At 34.7% G+C, this 20,873-nt stretch overlaps 1 protein-coding gene across 1 annotated transcript in view; it reads left to right on the top strand.

Moving 5' to 3' along the window:
* CDH12 (cadherin 12) overlaps nt 1-20,873 on the top strand; it is a 679,766-nt gene that overhangs the window by 9,954 nt on the left and 648,939 nt on the right. Inside the window, exon 2 of the mRNA XM_034998857.1 lies at nt 14,093-14,176. The gene's annotated coding sequence lies outside the window, so the exon portion shown is untranslated. The remainder of the gene's footprint in view (nt 1-14,092; nt 14,177-20,873) is intronic.

Raw genomic sequence — 20,873 nt, 5'->3', positions numbered from 1 at the left:
TGAGCCACCCAGGCACCCCTCAAGTGCTCTTCTTTAATCTATAGACAGACTCCTATTTCTGCTCTCAAATCTCATAGCTAAACTGTAATTTAGTTTTCTTTTGTTTTAGCTCTTTTTCATCATAGAAGGTAAACTTTAACAAAGTATGATTTTTATATTTCTTAAGTCGAAAAAGAAAAAAACTGCATGCCTATCATTGTATAAGCACAAATATACTACCTCTACATAATGTATTGTGTGTGCTTTTTCCAGGAGCTCTAATTTATACATACACACACACACACACACACACACATATGTATAGCATTTAAACCTCACCACAACTCCATGAACTAGATAGATAGTACATCCATTCTATTTGCAGTAAAACAGCGATTCCATGAAAATTAGACACTGTGCCTTGAGGCATTCTATCATTCTGGCTCCACAGTTAACAGTTACCATAGATTGACAGAGTTAATTAAAAATGAATATGGATACAGAGAAGTCTATAAATTGGAGATGAATGTTGGTAACGTGAGAGAATCCCACTGTATGCCTTCAGTGTTCATGCTAGAGTAAAAATTGACATGATCTGGGGCGCCCTCTCTCACTCCCCCTGCTTGTGTTTCCTAGCTCGCTGTGTCTCTATCTGTCGAATAAATAAATAAAATCTTAAAAAAAAAAAAAAAGATCTGGAGGGAAAAAAATGGTAATGAAGGGATAGATACTTAAAACATAGATAGGTTCAGTGGAGCAGTATAACACTTGGCCTTGGACAAGGGGGGCCCTGCCCTTAGCCCTGTGCCTCATGGGGCCTCCCTCCAGTGCCTCCTCCAAGCCTGATCGTATGTCAAGACAGGACACAACAGATCTTATCCCACATATGTCTCTGTTGTGAAAGTGTCTACCTCAGAATCTTTTGTCTCCCTCTGGCTGACATAGAATAGCTGGTACTGGCAAAGCCATCTTGGCAGAGCGTGTCCCTGGAGATTGGCACCTAGGAAGGTCACCCTATGCTAGGCAAGGTCCGGGCCTCATGGCAGGAAGTCCTCCAGGGTTGATTGAGCCTGCTCTCCCCAAAGGCTTCTGAAGACCATTGCTTAGTAATCACAACAGTATTTATTTTCTTTTGCTTCCAGTCAATGTGATGACTCATGTTACTTAGGGTTAGTCTTGTGCTGTATTGAACAAGGGACAGGCATTCCTTGTCCCAATGAGATTGCTCTCCTTGCTCTGCTATAGTCCTTGCCTATCCTCCCATCTCACGTGGTGGCTGGGTGAGGAGTCAGGGATGAGGTCAACACTATAAAATAAAAGATCACATTCTAGGAGTTCAAGGATTATGGATTACTAGTGCAAGAGAAGGCATGCTTGGAATATGTCTCCTTCTACATTATGCTATAAAATTCCAAGCACCAATTTAACATGTCCAGGGGGGAAAAAAAAATCTTTAACATTTCTTCTACCTAATCTAGGAAAGAGTTGTATTCATTGTTTTCATTATCAAAGTACAGACACAAGTTTTGAAAGAGTCACTGAAAGTCAATATTCATGGACGATACAATGGGTAGTAATGATACAAACTTTATTAAGTATGTAGCATTAGGAAACTGCATAGGCAAGAAATGGACTCCAAGGAACCATTGAGAGTGATAATACTATTGTGGTAGAACATGTGAAACTAGCCAGTAAATGGTGTATCTGAGTAAAGGACGCAGAGATGGTTCTTGTACCTGAAGATGAAGAAATAGTGCTTGGACACTGGGAATCAGATGCACTGTTTTGGAAATAAACAAATACTGTGGGACCTCTTTTCTCTACCTTTATTCTCAATCATTATCAATAAATCACTGTACCTCAGATGAGCCCATAGATTTTGCAGAACAGCTTTTAATCAAAGTGTTTGTATAGACAGAGGCCCATGAAATTACCTGTCTGGACCCTGTATACACCCTAGAGGTAACTGTAAAGAGCTGATGTAGGGAATGATCATGAAAGTTGAGGAAAGATGCTAGGAGGCATGGCGGGCCCAGCTGAGGTCGGAGGCCAAGAATTTGTAATGGCATTAATCTATAAAGTCGTGAGATATTCTCTGTCCCAGCACCCAAATGCTTGATTATTGAACCAGGAAAGAATCATCTTTGCTTAGTTTCTAGTAAAATGAAAGTAGAGAAACAAAGGACAAGGAGAGAGAGAGAGAGGGTAGAGACAAGGATCATTAACTTCTATATTGTGGTATCACAACTGGATGGGGGTAAGGGCTTAAGAAGAAAAACTAATGATCTAGTGTCCTTCACAATTTATAGCAGCAGATACACAGATCTTATTTTGACGTGGCTTTGCTGGCCACTGCTTTTTGTAATGTTTCCGCAGGTTATTTTATTTTAAAACCATCCCCAAAGGGAGTTTATTCCCCAGATCTCATTGACCTCTGTCTATACTTTCGACTACATTGATTCATTCCTTCTGAAACGCCTTTCATTTTTTTCTTTTCTTGAAAAATCCTATTTATCTTCCAAGATCTACTTTAAATTTTTAAACATTTGTGAAAAACCTAACTCTTTTTGCTGTGTCTGTTAATTTCTGCATCTTTGTGTCTCTATAGAACCTCTTTTATATGACTTGGAATATTTTATTTCAAACATTTGCCAATTTATCAGTTTTATCTTCAATTTTGTACATTTTTTCAGGACAGAAATGACATCTAATTTATTTTCCTAATTGGTATCTACTCTATTCTCAACAGTTTGCTAAATGAATAATAGAATAAATACTGGAAATAAAGCATGGAAAACAAAACAAAGCAAAACAAACAATGAACCTACTCTGTCTCTTTTTCCTGTTCCTTCTCTCTGCTTTTTTCTTCTTGAATAACAGAGAAAAACAAGAAGGGTGGTATTGTACTGTGCAGTTCAATAAGCTTTTAATATATGACTCTAAGTATATGCACTTTCAAAGATGACATAACTTCCACGAACACATATGCACAAAACATAAGAGATATATTAACTTGAGATAAAAATTCAGATTACCATTTTGAATAAATACATTTATACTGACTTTAGGAAACTTAAGATTTTGAGAAGCATAAGTAATAAAACTAGAATCTCTAGATCTTTTCTTCTTTCTTAGATTTAAAAAAAAAATAATAGAGGGCGCCTGGGTGGCTCAGTCGGTTAAGCGGCTGCCTTCGGCTCAGGTCATGATCCCAGGGTCCTGGGATCGAGTCCCGTATCGGGCTCCCTGCTCAGTGGGGAGCCTGCTTCTCCCTCTCCCACTCCCCCTGCTTGTGTTCCCTCTCTCTCTGTGTCTCTCTCTGTCAAATAAATAAATAAAATCTTAAAAAAAATAAAAATAAAAATAAATAAAAAAAATAAAAATAAATAATAGAGAGAGAGAGAGTGCACGCTTGTGCGCATCTAGGGGAGGAGCAGGAAGAGGGACAAGCAGACTCTGTGCTGAGTGCAGAGCCCAATGTGGGGCTGGATCCCATGACCCTGAGATCATGACCTGAGCCAAAAGTTAGAGTTGGCCGCTTGACTGACTGAGCCACCCAGGTGCCCCTAGAGCTTTTTGTTCTTTTAATGAAATATCAAGAATGCCTATGTCCTAAATTATAATGTTACTAATTTTTTTTCTAATGTTACTAATTTATTGTTAGGAAAAAAAGGTACAAAAATTCTAGCTTTAACAAGTTTCCTAATAGGTAAGCTATAAAATATAGATTCAATATCAGTAATTTAATGGAGTTTAAATTTGTTAGTCCTGTGGTTAATTTTCTAGTTTTAAAGAGGAGCTTTAATTTTAATAATGTGATTTCCTTCCACATGTGGAAGGAAAATTTGCCTTAACAATTTTTTTCTGTAGTTTCCTGGTTGATAAAGTTAACTTCATTTTGGAAATATTTTAAACTCCCTATGAGTATGAGGATTTTTGGGTGAGTAAAATGTGATTTTGTTATCAGAGTGATAAATCTAAAGTATAGAATTTACATTCTGTAGACATGAAAACAAATTTTTAAGTCTGAGAAAGCAAAACTTTAAATATAATACTATATAAATTAATGTTAAGTAAGGGAAATATTTAAGCATTATTTGCAGTTATAAATGTTCATTCTAATTTTCAAGCAATCTTAAATATTTCCAAAAATCTAAATACATTTTTTTAATATTTAAAAAAATAGGGCGCCTGGGTGGCTCAGTTGGTTAAGCATCTGCCTTCAGCTCAGGTCATGATCCCCGGGTCCTGGGATCAAGCCCCACATCGGGCTCCCTGCTTGGTGGGAAGTCTGCTTCTCCCTCTCCCACTCCCCCTGCTTGTGTTCCCTCTCTCGCTGTCTCTTTCTCTGTCAAATAAATAAGTAAAATCTTTAAAAAAATAAAAAATAAAAAATTAAAAAATTAAAAAAGTATTTATTTATTTGAGGGAGGGAAGGGACAGAGGGAGAGGGAGAGAATCTTAAGCAGACTACTGCTGAGCGCAGAGCCTGAAGCAGGGCTTGAGTCCAGGACCCTGAGCCCAAATCAAGAGTCAGAGGCTCAATCAACTGAGCCATCCAGGCACCCCTAAATACATTTTATTTTGAAAATATAAAATGTTTTAAAATTATTTTATATTTAGTGTCTTTATCTTTCATTCATTAGTCTGTTAGAATTAATACTCTTTTAAAGATGCACATTATTTTCTTTTACTGGTACGTAACCTCACTATAGGTATTTTAGAAAATTAAAAAAAAAAAGATACACATAATTCAGTGATGGAAGCAACATATTTTTTGTACATAAAGAATTGTTCTCATCTTCTTTTATCTAGTATTTTTTTGTCCATTTTTTTAATACCTCTCTGATGATTCATTCCATTTCTGTATTTATATCTTGTTTTCCCTTTTTTTTTCTAGTTGATATAATGAATATACCATGTTTCAATTTTGTTAACATTACCTGATGTATTTGTAATTATAGATGTAGAATTTTCTGATTACCACTACCAAGAATTAGAGTATAGCAATTAACTTCTTAATAAAAATGAAAAATAAAATACTTATTTTTTATAATTTATTTACTATTCCTAGACCTATTTGATGTAATAAAACCATTATGTCGTTCTTCAGAAAAAGCAAATGGCAGGGCGCCTGGTTGGCTCAATCAGTTAAGTATCTGCCTTTGGTTCAGGTCATGGTTCTGGGGTCATGGAATGGAACCCCATATTGGGCTCCCTGCTCAGCAGGGAGTCTGCTTCTCCTTCCACTCCCTGCTCCTCTCCCCAATATATTCTCTCTCTCTCAAATAAAAAAAAATCTTTTTTTTAAAAAGAAGCAAATGGCATTTATTTTGTATATCTGTATTTAGAATCATTCATACTTATTTCCTTAAGTATATTTGATTTTTTTTTCTCTTTTTGTACAATTGTTTATGCCTAAGCATCAGAAGCTGGGGTTAACTGATACTAACTTGTTCATGTTTTCAGGATAGTGACAGATTTTTTGTCAGTGACCTGGACCAATTTATATTTGTGCCAATACTATAGGAATGTTCAAACAGTTCCCCATCTTCTCAACACTTGTAATTTTTATGTTTTTTTTTTTTTTTTTTTTGCCAGCTTAGTTGTAAATTGTATCTTACTATGTCCTTACTGTGTTTTGATCTCTTTACTAGTAAGTTTGGGTATCATTAAATAGATTTTTAAAATCACATTTATATTACTATTTTTTTCTTAAATAAGTTTATGAGTTTCAGCTAATTAGAATGTATTTTTCTAGTTGTATTTGAGAGTTACTTTATATAATTGGGGTAATGATTATTTGTCATATCTACGACAAATATTGTTTCTCAACCTGTGCTGTGTCTTATTTTATTATGTCTCTTGGTGAACAAATAATTTTAACTGTGTTAAAGAACTTTATTAGCCTGTGTTTGTATGGGCAGAATGTTTTAGTATATTTCTAATAATTTCCTGTCCCAAGTTAATAAATACATTTTGTTTTGTCCAAAATTTTATACTTTGATCTTTCACATTTAAGTGCTTATTCTACTAAGATTGATTTCTAATCGGTGAGGTAGGGATATGGTATTTTTTAAATTAGCATTTTTTTAAAAATTGCTCACTACTTCTTATTGAAAAGTCTGTGGTTCCCTACTAGTTTTTCAAATCTGTTCTGCTATATATCAGGTTTTCACACATGTGCATGTGTAAATGTCTATGTTCTCATCTCTTTCATTCATCAATTTTTTCTTTACCATAATTCATATAACTGTTATAACTAATATTAAGCCTTAGTCTTAAATAGGACAAAGCCCTGTGTTTTTTAATTCTATATTAATGTCTTAAGTATCCTCACCCTTTATCCTTTTATGTCATTTAGTATCACTTTTATTTATGGAAAACCTTATTTCTTTTGCCTGGGATTATTTGAATTGGTAGATTCTTGGAACTGATTCAATAAGCAAGAGATGTCTCTACATGTATTTAGTTCTTATTTAATAGTTATCAATCAAGGATGCCAATTACATCAATAAAGATTTTAAAAGACAAATTGAGGCATATTAAAAATTTTAAGAGTTTATTGGAGCAAAAATTGCTTCAAATTTGGCACGCCAAACCAGAAGTCTTTAGGAGCAATCTGTCAACAAGAGCAAAGGGAGAGACTTTTACAGAGAAAGTGCAGAAGAAAAGAAAGGACATTACCTGATTGGCAGTGGCTTAAGCCTCATTGGCTGTTGGTGATCGGTTGTCCTTTGGCTTCAATTTCTTAACCTTGAGGCATTCATAGGCTTCATTTTTGGTTTGCTCACGTAGGCCACCATGGTATTAGAGCCACATCAGTCTAGTGACCTCCTTGTTTAATTAATTTAACAAAGGTGTTACACCTTTTTTGTTAAATTTATTTCTAGCCATTTAATGAATACTTACAAGATAAATGATTTTTAAATTGCACTTTTTAATTCTTGTTGCAGGTCTATTGCAATGCAATTATCTAAACATTGTTCAGAAAGTTTCCTAGAATCTTTTATTAATTGTAAATTTTCAATGGATGATTTGATGGATGAAACTTTGAGCTTTTAGAGTAAAATACAGTCTCATCTCCAAATACTTTTGGGGTTCCTGTTTTATGAGCCTATCTCTGCTGTTTCTTGTTCTTATCTTTTTATCTTATTGAACTATGTAGGATATCCACTATGTTTTGTGATTTTAGACCAGAGCCCATTATATTTGTTGTAATTCAACCTTCAAGATTTCTTTGTCGTGTAAGTTGTGAGTTCTTTTCTGCAGGCGTTTATTGTCATCTGGAGGGTGTTATACACCCCAATCCACTTTAAATTCACATTTTGATGTAAAGATTGATTTTGAATCAAATAATGTAAATGAATTCTTCAAACTCAAATGAGAGCCTGCCGTCAGTCACACATCCTCAGAGCAGAATTTTTTTTTTAATATCTCCAGAACAAGTATAAAGCATCTTTATTTCCTAGTTTAGTGAAGCCATTTTTTTTTCCCAAAGGTTTAGCCTTCCTGTACTCCATTTTCTGCAGTTTTCTCTAATTTGCCTCTAACTCTGCCACTTCAGAGCTTTCATTCACAGAACACTTGGGCTGCCAGCTTCTTAAAGGCTTAATTAATCTCTTGTCTACCATACTCACTTACCTCCCCATACTTGTCCTCCAGCTTTGCTCCTCACTTAAAACACTTCTTTTACTTTCTTTCAGATGCATCCATTCATTTAAAAATGTGTTTGTTTCTGTGTGCATTATCATTTTGTTTTTACTAACATGTTCGTGTATTACAGTAAAATTTCTATTCCTCCATTTTATGGGAAATAATTAATGTTATTTTAAATGTTATGATACTATCAGTTACCTTAATTCAGACAGACCTATTTTTATCCTATTCTGTTCTTTTAATGATTTATCTTTTTTAATTTGGCCTATTAGTCTCTCTAAATGCATTGAGTGAAAATACTCTCGTTATTTGAAAACATCTCTTCATTTATTTCTTTAACACATTGTTTTTCTTTATATGTTCTTATTATTACTGATTCTTTCTCAGAACTTTTCATGTATTTTGAATACAGAGTTTCAAATCAAGCCAAATATATATTTCAAAAGTCAATATGTTCTTTGAAACGTGGGATACTTCAGTGGTACATGATCTGAAGTTAGAATGCTGGTGACTATGATATCCATCATCATATTCATTATTCCATGGGTGTGGGGAAACATCAAGGTCCTGGAGAATGCCTATAGGAGAAAACCTGTCTTTTTCTTCCTTTCTTTCTTTCTTTCTTTCTTTCTTTCTTTCTTTCTTTCTTTCTTTCTTTCTTTCTTTTTTTTTTTTTTCATCAATAACCAACTTTACACATCTGGTTTTCTATTTAATTGGGCCTCCTTCCTCAGTAATAACTGTATCAGGAGAGAACCTGGCCACCAGCAGATGTCCCATTGGTTTGGCTGTGGTTTATTGGTGGACCTCATAGAGTTTTGAAAGTTCTGGAAACAAAGCCTTTAAAGAATTTCTAAGTGCAGTGCTCCACAGATGCACCTCAGTTCTTCAATCTTTTAATTTGTAAGACATTAGTGGGATTTTATCAGAGTATTCTACCTGTTTTTTATCATAACATTTTTTGGGAAGATAATTATTACAAGTATCTTAGGCTTATTTGTAAAATAGACACATCTCATATTTTGGCAGAGATTTGTCTCTATCCCTTTCATTACTATCCAGCATGATATAGGTTTTACCTCTTTTTAAATCGTTTTTTTCATTTCATTTTTCATTTCATTTCGTAGGCGCATTGGAAATAAGACATATGTCTATGCCCAAGTTCCAGTTTTTGCAGTGAGTCCTGTCACCCAACGTTTGGTAACTGCTTGTCCTCAGCTGGTATTAGTTCTAGGTTTTCTTACCTTGGCTGAAATGGCCTCATGAACTGTGCTCTTATAGACCCCTGGGTCTTTTTGAAGCGCATGTCCTACCTGTTTTTTTTTCACACTTCCCTCAGCTTATGTTTTCCTAGTGTCATTTATTTTCATTGCTGTACATCTTGATCATTACCCTGCAGTGAAGTAGGTTAGCGACTGATAAGGGGATTTATCTTTATGCCAGAAGCAGGTAGAAGAACACATCTCCTCATTACTAGTAAAATGGGTATGTGGTCTTACTGCTTTGTCACCTAAGAGCGTTTACTAAGTACATTTCTCCTGACTGTAGGGTTCTCCTTTTTTCTTAAAGTGCATGGTACTGCCCTACTGTGTTTTCAAATATTTATGTATTCATAACTGATCTTAGTAATACTGATCTGTTTTTGTGATTGTTCCTCTTGACTAAGTTAGATATATTATTCTTAATCGTGATGATGATATAATAAAGAAAACTTTACTTGCCTTATCTAACATCATACAAACCTTATAAGTTCAATATTTCTTTGACTACTGAAATTCTTATGTTATCTACACTCTAAACTTAGTTTCAAATTGCAAATACCTTCCACAATCGCTAACATAGCTTCCTTTTGTTTGTGAAGTTCAATTTTGAATACATTAATTTTAATTAAAAGTTGTCCTTATTTTGCTTTGTGCTCTTAACACTTTTGTTTAAAGAAAGTTTTTATTCCTATTTCATAAAAATATGTTCCATATTTTCTTTTATATTTTTAAGCTTTTATTTCCCTACACACCTGAAAGTTATTTTTGTGTATGATCTGATAAAAGAAACAATTTTTCTTTATTCCTTTAACTCTGAAAACTTTAAATATATTATATATCTTTTCCAAAATGTTCTATTATTTCCAGTTCTTCAGAAACAAATTTTCCATTTTATCGCTTCAGCTTGTGTTCATTCATGTGTTTTGCTTTCTTTTACTATTTTTTCCCTACTACGGGAGTCTCATGCCTTAGATTATGAAAGAATACCTTAAAGACATTTTTGTGTTTGCTCAGCTGAGACTCTGATGGTTTCACCAGTACCATAATAATTTGGGTTGGAGTCCCCATTCCATACATGTGTCTGGACCTCATATACACACGAAGTCCATGCTTACCATCTGCTTTCTCAATGATGACCTCTCTCTCTGTGATTCCTGGTTAGCAACTAGTATTGATGCAGCTACACAGAACTGATGTGCAGAAGTTTTTCTAATTCCCATTCCATAGATGGGGCAACTCTTTTTAATACCTATTGCATACAAGTGTCTCATTCCTAGTTCCTTTAGTTCATATGGCCTGAGGTCTGGATACCCTTAACAGGGCTGGGAATTTAAACCTCACTGAAGCCATTCATGCTTTTTTTTGTCTTGGATAATTTCCCAACTCATCATCCTCTTACTTTATTGCCAGTTCCTTTCTTCTGTCAAGTTTCCTTAAAAATTGACTAGGCATAAGATATTTTGTACCAGTAGTAATAATTTATGAATGCTGTGTACATTAGAATTTATAAGGTGTCCCCTTTAAAATTTGCCTAAAGGTTTACTTAATTAGGATTTTTCTAAAGATTGTTAGAGTCATAATTCTGAAACTTCAGTCCTGTAACTTTAGTCACTGAAGCACAATATAGTTGTAGGTTATCAATGGTCCTAGTCTACAAGGAAGAGAAAGAATCAATTTGAGTTACATTATTAAATAATATCTATCTATATCTCTAAGCAAGTTAAAATTATGTCTGTCCTGGGATGCCTGGGTGGCTCAGTCGGTTAACCATCTGCCTTCAGCTCAGGTCATGATCCCAGGGTCCTGGGATTGAGTCGTGCATCAGGCTCCTTGCTCAGGAGGGAGCCTGCTTCTCCCCATGCCTGCCATTCCCCCTGCTTGTGCGCGTGCTCTCTCACTCTCCCTGATAAATAAATAAATAAAATCTAAATAAAGAAATAAATAAATTATGTCTGTCCTATATTGTCTTAAACAATATTTTAAAATTCTTTCATTGTGTTTGATTATATTTCTAGTACTATCAGGGCTATACACACTGTCTTATGTGAAATAGACTCATGAGGAAATTGTTTTATTCTAATAATGTTTTCTCCTCTATGGAAGGAGATAGGAAGGTGGTCTGTGGTAGGCTGAAAAATAACCTCACAAAATATAGCCATGTCCTAATTCAGGAAACCTATAAATTTCACCTTATATGGAAATAAAAGGTCTTTGTGGATGTGATTAAGTTAAGGATATTGAGATGGGGAGGTTATCCTGGATTACTTAGGTGGGCCCAAATAACAATCCCATACAGATCTTCCTAGGCAACATTTTAATGAACCCATTACACTTTGAAAATATCTTAAGTCAAAAATTCATTTAATACCCTAACCTACAAAACATCATAGCTTAGCCTAGCCTATCTTAAACACACTCAGAACCTTCCATTAGCCTATAGTTGGGCAAAATCCTCTAACACCAGGCCTATTTTTTAATAAAGTGTTGAATATCTCATGTAACTACCGAATACTGTGCTGAAAGCGAAAAATACAATGGCTGTGTGGTGCAGAATGATGGCCAGTGTATCATCTGTTCACCCTCATGACTGGATGCCTGACCAGGACTTGCATTTGCAGCCATGGCCCAGCATCATGAGACGATCCTACACATCTTGCTAGTCCAAGAAAATATCAAAATTCGGAATTCAAAATACGGTTTCCACTGAATGTGTGTCACTTTCACACCATCATAAAGTAAAAAAATCATAAGTTGAACTGTCCTAAGTCACAGACCATCTATAAATAGCCTACTTAAAAACAAACAAATGAAAAACAGTGAGCTTTTTGGGAGCATCTGGCTGGCTCCGTTGGGAGAGCATGCAACTCTTGATCTTGGTCTTATGAGTTTGAGCCCCACTTCGGGTGTAGAGATTATTTAAATAAATAAATAAATATTTAAAAAAATATATGAAACATGGGCATGGTAAAAGGATGTACCAGCAGAAGAAAATATATTAGTTCTTATTAAATAATATACATTTCCACATACTCTTTTTATTGTTTTAGTGTATGACACTTGACTAAAAGATCAGAGAGCTATGGCTGTGTGCACATGGTGTTAAAGGCTATTTTTTTTTAAGTATGATGAACTTCAGTAAGAATAAGTGACAATAAGTGTTCATGGAGTGTCTTAAAAATTCTTCAGGGTGCCTGGGTGGCTCAGTCTTTTAAGTGTCTGCCTTCGGCTCAGGTCACGATCCTGGAGTCCCAAGATTGAGTCCCACATTGGTCTCCCTGCTCAGTGGAGCATCTGCTTCTCCCTCTGCCCTTCCCCTTTCTCAGGTTTTCTCTCTCTCTCTCTCCCAAATAAATAAATAAAATCTTAAAAAAAAAAAAAAGCCTAGAATCAGACACCAGACATGTATATTCTAACTTGTGTGAGCATCTTTTTTTGAGTCATTCCTGGTATATTACCCAGATAGGAACATTTCCAACAGAAACATAAGACGCATTTTCTTTTTTTCTTTTTTTTTTTTTTTAAAGATTTTTTTATTTATTTGACAGAGACACAGTGAGAGAGGGAACGCAAGCAGGGGGAGTGGGAGAGGGAGAAGCAGGCTTCCCGCGGAGCAGGGAGCCCAATGTGGGGCTCGATCCCAGGACCCTGGGACCATGACCTGAGCCGAAGGCAGACGCTTAACAACTGAGCCACCCAGGCACCCCAAGACGCATTTTCAATACTATACTCTGTTAACCTAAGACACTATTTATTTGAAAAATATTATGTGATTAGAGTCAGAGATATCAGTATAATATAGTGTTTTCCTTAAGAGAAACTTTTATGAATATATGTGTATACATACCAATATTAATACATATATTTCCCAGTTCAGCCCACAGAAAAGGCTTAGAAACAATGGCCGTCCCATAGCAACAAGCATACTCAGTGTCTAGATACTGGTTTCTAAATCATTCACCAGTACAAGGGACTAGGATCCCTGGAAATATTGCTGAGTCTAGGGCTGAGGAAGAAATATATAAGATTAGCATGAATTTGCTCCAAGTGCGAGAATATAAGGAACTGCTCAATCAACAAATTTATATGGTATGTCAAAAGGTCACAAAAGCAAGTGAAAGAGTTCACAAAGGCCCACATTGGAACAATTTGAGCACCAAAATAAATGGTGCAGTATTGGATTATAACACAAAGTACAAAATAAATATCCATGAATTCACACTGATGTACACAAATTTCTAATGAATGATTGAATGATTGAATACACAAACAAGCAAACCAACTGGGAGAACAGAAAAATCTTTCTTGCAGAAGAATTCCGAATAAACCTTGCAGATATTTTCCCCTCAAGGAGGTGGAACTTAATTCCCTGCCCCTGAGTGTGGTCTGTGTTTGTTGACTTGCTTCCAGAAGCACACTATGGAAAGGAAGAACAGAAGTCAAGCTGGTATCATGCATCCTCAATGTGAAGTTATGAGAATGACACAACCTATATGATCTTCCTCCAAAACCCAGTCTAATAAGAATAATTAGACATCCATCCCCCTGGTCTAGTCATGAGAAACAAAATCAGGCAAATTCCAATTGAGAGACATCCTGTAAATGTCTGTTCATTACTCTTCAAAACACTCAAGGTCATCAAAAACAAGGAAAATCTGAGAGACTATCACTTTCCAGAGAAGGCTGAGGAGACATAAAAGCTAAAATCAATATGATATCCAGAACAGAAAAAGGACATTGGGAGAAAAACTCATGAAATCAGAATGTATCAATATTCGATCATTTGAGTCCATATATCACAATATATCAAAAGTTATGACAAATCATTGTAATATAAAATGCTAACAACAGAAGAAATCGGATGTGGGGTTTATGAGAACTCAGAAAAATCTTTGCAGCTTTTTTTTTAAGATTTTATTTATTCATTTGAGACAGAGAGATAGAGAGAGAGAGCATAGCAGGGGAGAGGCAGAGGGAGAGGGAAAAGCAGACTTCCTGCTGAGCCAGGAGCCCGACATGGGACTCGATCACAGGACCCTGGGCTCATGACCTGAGCCGAAGGCAGATGCTTAATGACTGAGCCACCCAGGCGCCCCATCTTTGCAGCTTTTAAGTAAATGTGAAATACTCTAAAATAAATATATATTATAATTTTTTTTTTGACATTACAACTTTATGTATGTTTGTTTTTCCAGCTCTGTTTGACTCTATTTGGGAATACAGTCCATTTGGAACTCAATAGATTGTTGGAGTTTTAAAGGATGCCAGCCTTGTCAAAGGTAGGTGACATTTAACTATCATTAACACGTATCTTTCAACCTCTTTAAATAATTCAAAATTCAAACTCTTTTAAAAACTTCTTTATTTTTAAAAAAATTATTTTATGAGAAATAAAAATATTCATATGTTTATATACTCACAGGCAGTTGGCATAAACATGATGCGACCATAAAACTTAAGTAATCATTTCTTTTAGCAAGAATTCTGTTTAAGCTTCTTCACTGAATTTTTCTCACACTGTTTCAATTTACATTCAGATTTGAGAAGACCTAGTGGCTATGTGCCTCCTTAAGAACAGAAATGTATTTTCTCCTTTTATATTTTTATGACACATTGCCTGCTCCCTCATAATTAGTGGATATTCCTTTTGTTCAACTGAATATGTCTCATTTCAAACACAAACTTCAGATGAAGCTCTGACACAGGAAACAAAGAGACACTGTCTCAAATTTTCTTGCCTTATTAATATTAATTCGGCAGGGTCTAGCTCAGTTGTTTCTTGGGCAGGTAGTTGTAGGCTGCTTTTCCTTCGCTGATGGCAGGAATCTGAACTCTGAGATTTAGACCCTTATAGTTAACCTTCTGGAGACAATAATTAAAGCACTGCCTTGACACTCCCTGCTTGGTAATTGTAGCATCTGTTCTTAGGCTCTAGTCAAAACAAGCTTCATATTCTCAGTTCTCAATCAGTGATCAATTAAGATTAACCATTGATATAATAGCTCAGAAAGAAAAAGTTAAAGAGATAAGGCAAATGTAATTAAACTAAAGTGGCTTTATGGATCTTGCTGTGATATTTATTCAACTCTGCATACTCATATTTAATAAATCAGAAACTAAACCATTTCTTTTCGTTTTTAGTTTTTCTTTGATGAGATACATTTACTCAAAAAACATTATAATTTAATCTAGTTTTATAACATAATTAATTTCAAGTATCAGATTTGAGTAAAATCTATACAGATTTTAGATATAATTTTTCACGATTAAAAGTTTGAAATGAAATTAACCATTTGATATCAAATACTAATTCTTTTGTCATCTATTTTATCTTTCAATTTGTTATCATCAGTATGCAGAATTTCCATATGGAAAAATTTTACTTTTACCTTGTAAAATCGTCACATTTTTGTAGAAAATTTGGATACTTTTAATAAAAAAATTCTGATCTCGGATAATTTTGGATTAGGGGTTTCATTCCAGATCTTATACTCAGATTAATACATGAGAGAGCTTCATACTTCAGAATTAATTCCTGTAACCAGCAACTTGTCCTTTTTACAAAACCATGATTTCAGCAACCTAAATATTATCTACGATACAAGTATGAGTAATCAAAAATTAATACTACACCATACTAATTATTAATGCATGATTTTACATCTTTTCCTTTAAAGCTTAATGAAGCATTAAAACATCCAAAGATCCAAATAAAAAGGAAGCACACTCTTCTCAAATGTCCTTTGGTTCTTTCTGTGCTATAATCAAAGTTAAAAGGACTATACAGAAATTTGATCATCATTTTATATAAGAATAGTTTAAACATAGTAACTTGAGAAAGGATAAACTTAAAGTAGTGAGAATGTTCACTTTTTTCAATGAGGAAATAATTCAAATGAATGCAGAAGACATTTGTAGAGAATTGCTTGAAATTGTTATCCTTTTAATGTAAGGGTTTTCATAAACTTCAAGTAAGAAAATAGATCTGAAAGCAATCTCTATGGTATGATATCCAGGAGAGTGGATGAAGAGAGTGATATCCAAGAATATTGAAGGTATAGGTTTCAAGCCAAACTTAGTATTAAAATATGTGTCTTTCATTAATTCAATTTTGAATAGAGTAATGCCCTTGGGGCCGGTTTAAAAATCCTATCATCTTCTTTCATAAATTCTTTTTTGAACATTCAAAGAAAGAGCAATCAATTTCTCCTCCAAAATTTCACAAAATTTAGTGTTTGTCCTGTTATTTGTCACTTACATTCATGATTGCCTAACAAGTAATTAGAATAACTTATTATAAATCATCTGAAAATGAAAAACACGATGAAAGAAATCATTCTTTTTTTTTCCTACAGTCAGACAGCAGCACTCTTTGATTATTTATAGAATACTTTTATGTTCCAATATGAAAAATGATATGGTTGCAGAGAAGTTGGGATAGGATTTCTTCTGTATGTTATGGTGGAAAGAGGAGGGAAAATATAGAAATGATGTATTTGAATTGGACTTTAAAGATAAGTGACTACAAATATGTAAAGAAAAGGGGGTAGATGTATATAAGGCATGAAGGTATGTAATAATTCATGTGTGGTGAATTTTAAGCCATTTGGACAGTTAGGAAATTCAGTGAATATCAGGTATGAGGACAGTTGGTAGATAAATCTAGAAGAGTGGGTCCAGTAGATGAAGAACCTTGAATGAAATTTGAAAACATACCTGGGCTGTGGGATTTATGTTTTAGAACATATGGAGCTATGTTTGTTGTTGCTATTTATTTTTTAATCTGGATAAATAAACCGATCAGGGTGTGTGTATGTGCATGTGTGTGTGTATGTGTGCATTTAAGAAAATAATTCCTGGCAATATATTGGGGGATTATATATATATGTATATTTGCCCAATCTTTAGGAAGTACCAGTTTCATCTTATTTGTGTCTAGATCCTATAATTTCTTAGCCAATTACTTGTATGTAATCACTATGCAAAAGGCATTTGTTTATTTAGAGCTATATTTAGTTTAAGGTTTTAACTAAATCACATTCTTCAGGATTCCTTTAATACTTCATTTCATGAGGCCAAGGAAGCAAAGTGTGGTCACAAAAGGAAGGTTTTGGAAATGAATACAGAGACTGACACAGAGGTAAACAAATATAAGATCTGTCTTTAAAAAAAAAAAAGTCTTTAGGGCATTGGTATGAATATCAGGTCCTGACACTCAGGGAACCATGCCTCTCAGCAGTGATGAGGTGAAAAGGAAACTGATGGAAACACAAAGGGAGCAACAGATCTGCTCAGCCAGGGGTGGATTTGAGCATTTCTGGTTTTAGTACTCACAACATCCTGCTGAGTTGACAATAGGGTTCAAAAAATGAATTGCAGAGCCATCTGTTTAAAAAAAGAAAAGTAGTTTGTAAGGTATTACTACAAATCATTTTGTAAATTATGTTAGTGAGGTTTTCCCCTGATGGGTTATTGTTTGCGCTGCAATTAGCACATTTGAAAAAAAAAAAAGATGAATGCTGGGATATTTCTAATTTTAGGTAACTGTCAAAGGATAGTCATTTGAGACATGCCTGTTAGGATTTCACAATGGACTTGTCATTGGGAATTATGAGTCATCATCTGCACAAAATAATAAGCAGAGAAAAGAAAGGAAAATGCAGAGGGAGTTGACTATTTCTTCTTAGACTCTGCTAGACTTCTTATACAGAAGAAAGAATTGTTCCAATTACTCGATCGCTGCAGGTTCCCAGGATTATTAAAACAAGTTTATTATAAGCGATAACAGTAGAAGAAAAAATCTAAAAGAGGTACTTCGATCTTCCATGAATTTTCCTTTATGTAGTTTTTTTTTATTTCTTTGTCAGTATTTCGTTCAAAGAACCAAAGGCCACAAGATGCTCTTAAAATCTTGCACACAAGAGACTGAAAGGACACTTAATATGTGTCTTTATTGCATGGCACATTTCTTAGTTAATTTTAAAGGTCATCTTTCTTCTGGGAACCTAAAGATGGTGTTCTTAAAGAAAGAAGAAAGATAAATAAATGGAAAGTGGTTTTGTTTTTTCTTTTTTGTTTTTATCCTAGCTTTAAAGTAATCCTGTTTATATGTCATGCTGCATTGATGTTATGTGACAGGTCATAATCCAGGTCATTGTGCTATCATTCAGGTTCGCTTAACATTTCTTCAGGACGTAAGCAAGTAAAACTGTACGTGGTCTTTGTTCTAGTAAAAAAAAAAAAAAAAAAGTCCTGCAGGAGAGATGAAGAAAGTGCTTCGTTCTGGTCTATGGGACGACAATCCATAGTTTACTTTGCAGATGTCTGTGTAACTGAGGCAACAGCCAGAACAACCACAGAGTGGTAGCTACTCCGGGGAAGGGATACCAAGAGGCTCATAAATCATAGTAAGGATTAAAAGCAGTGAGCATTCATCTTCTTAACCTCATAAAGACAATATTGGAAAGCCAAGGATGAGAACGTACAGAGCATGGGATCTTTGTGCAGGGATAAATGGTGTCAGAGTTTTTAAGGCTTCTCTCAATTAGCACTGCCCTGCAGTTGATTTTAAAAAGCCTCCTTCCATGTCAAAATAAGTGATAAGATATATTTCTAGGGCATATGAGAAATGGAGTCACCTTATGTAGAAATGTTAATCATTTTCTTAGACTGAAACATGTTTCTTCTTGGATGGCAGATGGAAAGTAACCTTAAAATACCTAATCTGAAAAAAATATCTAATCTAATCCAATCTGAAAAGACTTCGTTATTTAGCTAAACATTTTTAAATAATGAAATGTCATGAGAAAATTCTAACTTCACAATAGTCAAATGAAGGAGATACAGACAGCTGGGTCTCTCCTGTAACATTTAGTAAACAAATGGCCTGTTACTAATTGTTTATATTTGAGAAATTACTCTAATCAAAGGTCTTTGGATGCAGATGAGTGAATCGTATACAGTGAGAAGTTTCATTTTTTTGTTGTTGTTGTTGAGGATAAACACTTTAATAAAATTTTAAAGCTTTTGAAAAATACCAATTTGTTAATTTTTTCAGCATTGTCTAAATCAGTTCATGATACAGCTGAACTTGGCCATTTTATGAAAGCACAAGGAAAGAGCACAGAATAACAAAATCACTTATTCAAGGATAATTATGAGCTTATTAAGGAGACACAAATAGATTATTCCAGTTTCTGATTCCCTGGTTTAATATCAAATATCCCTTGGCAATGATTTTTTTAATGTATCCGATACTTAATTATCTATTTCAGTTAAGGGGAGCTATGGTGTGACTAATCCAGAGTGGCGGATAATTAAAAATATATATTTATGTTTGGCATTGAAATGTATTTTGTGTTTATATTTGAACATGATTTCATCTGACATTTTAGAAAGTCTCAACTGCCCTTCTTTGAAAACAATCAGAATAACATAGCAGACATTTTAATTTGGGCTGCTTCTGCACTGAGTGTACCATATTTTACACCCCGTGCTTGGGACAAACGTTTCTTTCCATTTGGCAGGCACTATGACACTACTCCAATTTAGTTCAAATATCTTCTTAGCTACCACTTTTCCTTCCTCTGGAATGGTGATTCAGTACCATATGCTTTGATACAAGCTTGTATGATGATTTTTGAGTCAAACAGCTTTGTTGTATCCTGTACCATTGCTTGGTTGTTCCTTTATCTGTTTTGTAACAACATTGCCCCATCTATTTCATTAACAGTTCAAGAGAAGGAGGGTACAGAACTTTGGGACTGGGTGAGGCTTCTCGCCCACATAAACTAACACTGATACAAAATATATGGTGGATACTTACTGTATATTGTTGGACTAAAAATAGACCAAATCATTTTTGACTTCATAATACTACCTGCTATTTAACCACAAAATCGTGGGTCCCAGAATCTGCTTAAAAAAAAAAAAAAATAGGCTACCAGAAAGCAAATATTTGCCCCTATGTCTACATATCTGGATTATTTTCTTAAATAATTATTAAATGGGGAAAATAGATTGGAGAGAAATGATAGTATATGTTAAATAGATCTCAGTAGCATTTTAAAATGTTTTTTTTATTATGTTATGTTAATCACCGTACATCATTAGTTTTTGATGTAGTGTTCCATGATTCATTGTTTGCGTATAACACCCAGTGCTCCATTCAGCCCTCTTTAATACCCATCACCAGGCTAATCCATCCCCCCAACCCCCTCCTCTCTAGAACCCATAGTTTGTTTCTTAGAGTCCATAGTCTCTCATGGTTTGTCTCCCCCTCCGATTTCCTACCCTTCATTTTTCCCTTCACGCTATCTTCTTCTTCTTTTTTTTTTAACATAAAATGTATTATTTATTTCAGAGGTACAGGTCATTTTATATTTCTAAGGCCTCAGTAAAATGGGTGACATAAGACAAAAACTAATTCACTTTAAAAATTAGTAACCACGTTGGTGCTTACATTCTAGTAAAGAGAAGGAAAAAACCAAGTAATTAAATTATATAATTTTTAGTTTATATCAAAATTATAGATAAATCTGTTTATAAAATTCATAAATGTTATGCAGAAAATAAGCCATGATGAGGGATAGGAAGTTTCTGTGTTGTAGAGGAAAGAGACATAGTATTTTGCCGATTTTAAACACGTATTTAGAGAAGGTCTTCCCAGTAAAATAACATTTGAAAAGACTTGAACTCCTTCAGGTCTTTTCACAGAGCAAGCCATGAAGTTACACACACACAGGTAGATGACGTACGTATGTCAGAAATAGTTGTTCATCTTAAGACATTTCACTAAATGGGGCGCCTGGGTGGCTCAGTCGGTTGAGCGACTGCCTTCAGCTCAGGTCATGATCCTGGAGTCCCAGGATCGAGTCCTGCATCGGGCTCCCTGCTCGGTGCGGAGTCTGCTTCTCCCTCTGACCCTCCCCCCTCTCATGTGCTTGCTCTCTCTCATTCTCTCTCTCTCAAATAAAT

The sequence above is a fragment of the Mirounga leonina genome, unplaced genomic scaffold (genome assembly GCF_011800145.1).
Source record: "Mirounga leonina isolate KUSES-001 unplaced genomic scaffold, KU_Mleo_1.0 Mir_95, whole genome shotgun sequence".
Lineage (NCBI taxonomy): Eukaryota > Metazoa > Chordata > Mammalia > Carnivora > Phocidae > Mirounga > Mirounga leonina.
The sequence above is the reverse complement of the archived record's forward strand: the minus strand, read 5'-3'. Positions and strand labels throughout refer to the sequence as shown.